Source organism: Medicago sativa, chromosome 4 (assembly GCF_051527215.1).
Source record: "Medicago sativa cultivar Bolivia chromosome 4, Bolivia_mono, whole genome shotgun sequence".
NCBI lineage: Eukaryota > Viridiplantae > Streptophyta > Magnoliopsida > Fabales > Fabaceae > Medicago > Medicago sativa.
The window spans coordinates 26813132-26817996 of record NC_140752.1 but is presented as its reverse complement, the minus strand read 5'-3'; positions in this window follow the sequence as shown (position 1 = coordinate 26817996).

The following is a 4865-nucleotide window of genomic DNA, read 5'->3' as shown; positions in this document are numbered from 1 at the left end:
CTCATGTCAAAATCCGTTTCAAAAATATCAGTTGAGTCATTTTTTAGTCAGTTTAGCCCCTAGGGGGCATTTTAGTCATTTCCCATGATAAAGTCCTTTCAATCTTTAAAAATTTGTTTAAATCCCTTCAAATAGTTTGAATAAGTCTTTATTTCAATTCTGTGTCAAAATCCATTTCAAAAATTGCATTTGAAGTCATTTTGAGTCAGTTTTGCCCCTAGGGGCATTTTAGTCTTTTCCTGTGTTAAAGCCCTGTTTAATTTCTAAAAAATTGTCTCTGAGTCTTTTTTAGTTTAAATAAATTCTTGCTTTAATTTCCTGTTAAAAATCCATTTTAAAATTTGCATCTGAGTCACTTTTAGTCGTTTTAGCCCCCAGGGGCATTTTGGTCATTTCACATAAAATCTCTTGTCTGCTTCGTTGTTTTTAATCGTCTCGCTTTACGTTTATTCTCAATTTACTTTTTCAATTCAATTTTAGTTTTTAATTTTCATTTCGGTCCTTGTACTTTTGTTATTTACATTTTAATCCCTTTTTTAAGTTTGATAAGTCCAAGTGCCACGTGTCCGAACGCTATTAGTCCACAAAAGTTTGTTAGAGTCCAGTGCCACATGTCCCACTCCAATTGGTCCAAGGCTTACCACATCACCTATATAAGTCAAAGTCATGGTCAAAATAACACATTCAATCATTCTTCACAAAAATTCATAAAAAAATCACAAAACAATTTTTTCCTCTTCCCCTCCTTCCCTTTCACGTAACCAACTCCTCCACAACCAACTTTCAACCACCTCTCACCACCTCTAACAACCTCCACCACCACCCTAACTAACTCATCTTCAACCTCTCAATTCTCTCTTTCCTCCATAACTAACTTAAACCACCACTCTAACCCCCTAAACCACCACTCAAACCCCCACAACCTTCTCCAAACCGCCACCATCATCATCAATATTCACCACCAAATTCACCACAAGCCTCCATAGCCAAAGCTCAATTTCAACTGCTCCAGACCTCCAAATTCCATCATCTTTCGAACTCCAATTCAGCGATACAAACCAAAACGCTTCTGTTCCGATCATCAACGAACCGGAATCAAACTCGTGTTCATCCAATTCAAAGAAAGCAAGAACGGTGGTGGAATCTGAAATAAAAGAGGACATACGAATCAACGCAAGAAGAAGGTTGTGGCTCCTCAGAATCGAAAAACCGTAACAGAGCCGAAACTGAAGATCATTGCAATTGAACCGCGAAAGGAAAGGATCCAGAGTTGAAGCTGAAGCAAGGAGTCCAGAAGATTGAATCTGAATCAAAGGGAAAGCGGTCCAGCATCACAAATCATTCAAGAGTTCGAACGTGAGCAAGAACAAGCTTTGGTGAAGCTTTCCGCATCCAATCCGTCGAATCTCCGATTCATCTCAGGTATCGCTCCATTCTTCCTTCTTGGATTCAATCTATGACCATTATTGTGCCCGTAATCGTGTTGTCTGTCCAAATCGATTGTTGCTTCACGTGCGAATTTGTTTTCTTTCTCCATTTTTGCGTCAGATTCAAAGCTTTTATCGTTAGTGTTTGCTTTTTCTTGTTTTGTACCTGCGTTCATTCTTGTTTCGAGATTGTGTGTTTGGGGATGAGGGACGATTGATGGTATGTTACAGAAAGGCGATTCAGGGAATGGTTAAGAGGAGAATTTTGTGTTTTGTTTGCGATGGGAAAAGAGGGAATGGAACGATGGGGAAGAAGAAGAAAGCTTTTCACGTTTTGACTAGTTAACCCATTTTACACAAAAGCTTTGACCCATGCCCATTTGCAATACTGGTTCAGGGTCAACCCTACCCGATCCATCCCTTTTGTTCTTAAGCCCAAGCTGTTTCATTGCTTTCTGTTTCCTGCTTTGCCTATGCTGAGTACACCCCCCTTGTATCTGCTGCTTTTGTTGATTTTCGCTATTTGCACCCCTGTCCATTTAATCTTTTCATGAAAAATCCTAAAAATTTTCCTATGCATTCTTGGACTTTCATTTGATGTTTATATGTGTCGCGTCATTTTTCGGAGGTCAAGCTATTTGATTAGCTTTTGACTCACTTTTTATTTCACGACTTTGAAAAAATTTATTTAAATTGGGGGGTCCGGGGGTTGGTTATATTTAGGGAAGGTATTAGCACCCTAAATATTCGTAGTACTCTACGAGAACCTCTTGATTTTATTTAACTTTTTGTGCTTAAACTTGCTTGCTTTTTTGAAAAAAAAAATGAAACTTTGAAATGATTAAAAAAAAGGAAGACCTAATTATCTACATTTTATCTACATTAAAAAAAGGAAGACCATAGATGAGCAAGGCCAAGATGGACTCGAAAGCAAGGGTATTCTTTGATGCAGCAAAAATGTTGGCTTTACTGATTAGGAATTTGGAAGTTAGCCCCTGGATTTTCTCTTTCCCTTTGGTAGTGAGGTTATCAGTTATGTCGGATATCTTGAGGTGAAGGGCTTTTGCAATATCGGATGCTGTAGGGGGCCCCTCGAGACCACTGAAAGGTATTCTGTCAAGTACTGGTAAGCCGACCAAGTAGGAATACTCTTCAAGGGTGGGGACAAGCTGGTAGTCCGGGAAGGTGAAGCAGTGGAGACGAGGATCGTAGAATTGGACCAGAGTCTTGAGGATCCCTCCGTCGAACTTTGTATTGAGAATCTTGAGCAACTTCCCATGGTGAGATTGAAACCTCGCTCGATTAGTGATGACATCTCCCAAACTCCTCAAGCTTTCCAGATCTTGGCTTTGGAAGCTATACTTCTTAATACTCCTAGTAGTCATATCTACAATGTTTACAAAAAAACTTGTTTAAGTCCTTCGATATTTTTTTTAATGAGAAAAAGAATTTGTTTTATGAATGAATGCATGTATGCATGATTATGCTAACACAAATGGTGAAATTATGGTGAGGTTAAGTCACATGTTGGAGTCAAGGGTAACAACGCCATTTGGTAAGGACTATGGTTTTGAATTGCACTCGTAACAAAGGTTCTACCAAGTTCCCAAATTACAACTACCCTTATGAACATATCGGTGCGTAGGACTGCTCCTAGTCCAATAATATTCGTAAGGAAGTCTAGTTTGAGTGTAGTATCGCGTGACGACTAAAGTCAAGACTGCTCTTGGTTTAGCCACCGCACTACGTCCTAAAAGAGGCCAAGATGGGTTAAGGGTGATCTAAAGGTCCTCAACGTTTGAAGGATTTCAAAAATAATAATGCCAATCACGACTGCTCATGGTGACATAGTACTACTCTTGAAACCCACGTTGAGTGGAGTTATATCACATGCACACATATCGCAGGACCGCTCCTGGTATGGCACTATGATCGTACCCCGTCCTATCTTATTTTTCACTCAAGCCCGGGTGTAGGACTTATGATCTCACCACTCACGTTTTAAGAAAGGAGAAAGAAGAAGGGAGAACAGATATACACGTAATTTCCATCTTTTATTTTTTTGGATTTTTTTTTTAAGCAAGTTATAGCACAAAAATTAAATAAGACCAAGTTAGGCTCAACCCTCTTAGGGGGCTCCCCAGTGAAGTCGCCATTTCTGTCGCGTCATTTTTCGGAGGTCAAGCTATTTGATTAGCTTTTGACTCACTTTTTATTTCACGACTTTGAAAAAATTTATTTAAATTGGGGGGTCCGGGGGTTGGTTATATTTAGGGAAGGTATTAGCACCCTAAATATTCGTAGTACTCTACGAGAACCTCTTGATTTTATTTAACTTTTTGTGCTTAAACTTGCTTGCTTTTTTGAAAAAAAAAAAATGAAACTTTGAAATGATTAAAAAAAAGGAAGACCTAATTATCTACATTTTATTGATTTGGAAGGACGAGTGTCCTCTGCCTACGTACCCGTGAGGGATCAAAACCTCGTAGTTCGGGGTAGAAATTGACGTTTGATTTGTTGTGTGTTTTTTATTAGTTTTGAAAAAGGTTTTAAAATAAAAAGCCAAGTGGCAAATAAGATTTGGTTTGCATTTTTTAATTTAAAAGAAAAATGGACTCAAGGTATGATTAAATTGATTGAAGTTTGATTAAGAAAATAAAATGAAAAAAGACGGTCACTTGATTTAGGATCAAGGTTTGTTTATGAAAATATTTTTTGTGATTTTGTTATATGCATTTTTTTTGTTGTTTTCAAATAATTGGAATGAAAATTAAACTAACGGAGCAGAAAAAATAAAAGCGTAGGGACCTTATGGTGGCGTTGGATCACCACGAGGACCTTTGACCTAAACTACCAAGCATAAAAGGTAAACACACACACACACACACACACCCGCGCACATGCACCTAAAGCTATTACATAAAAACCTACTATACATTCTAGGGTCTGCAGTGAAAAAATAAATTACATTAAAGCCTATTTTTACATTCTAAATTGTGCAATAATATAAACGGCGGAAAATTAAATATGCTTGATATTAAACCTAAACTAAACTCGAACAATTTACTACCTGTTAATTGATGAATGACTTTCAATTAAGGGAATAAGTGCATAGCAACAATGAAAGGCAATATCAATTTGGATTAAAGTGGAACAGCAGCGCAACAACAATGAAAGGAATTGGAATTGAATTGGTGCATCCCTTTGTTAATCACGGAACCAAGGAAGTAACAGGCTGCAACAATAAAATATGAGAATAGCAAATTGAAAGAAGTAGCGTGAATAAAAATAAGAAATAAAGGACAATTGAAACTTCAAAATTGCATGGGAATAAGGTTTCTCAAATTTATATAATCATATAGCGGCTGCAAATTGAAATCAATATAGAACTGCAGCGATTATATAACCATATAGCGGTTGCAAATTGAAATCGAATGA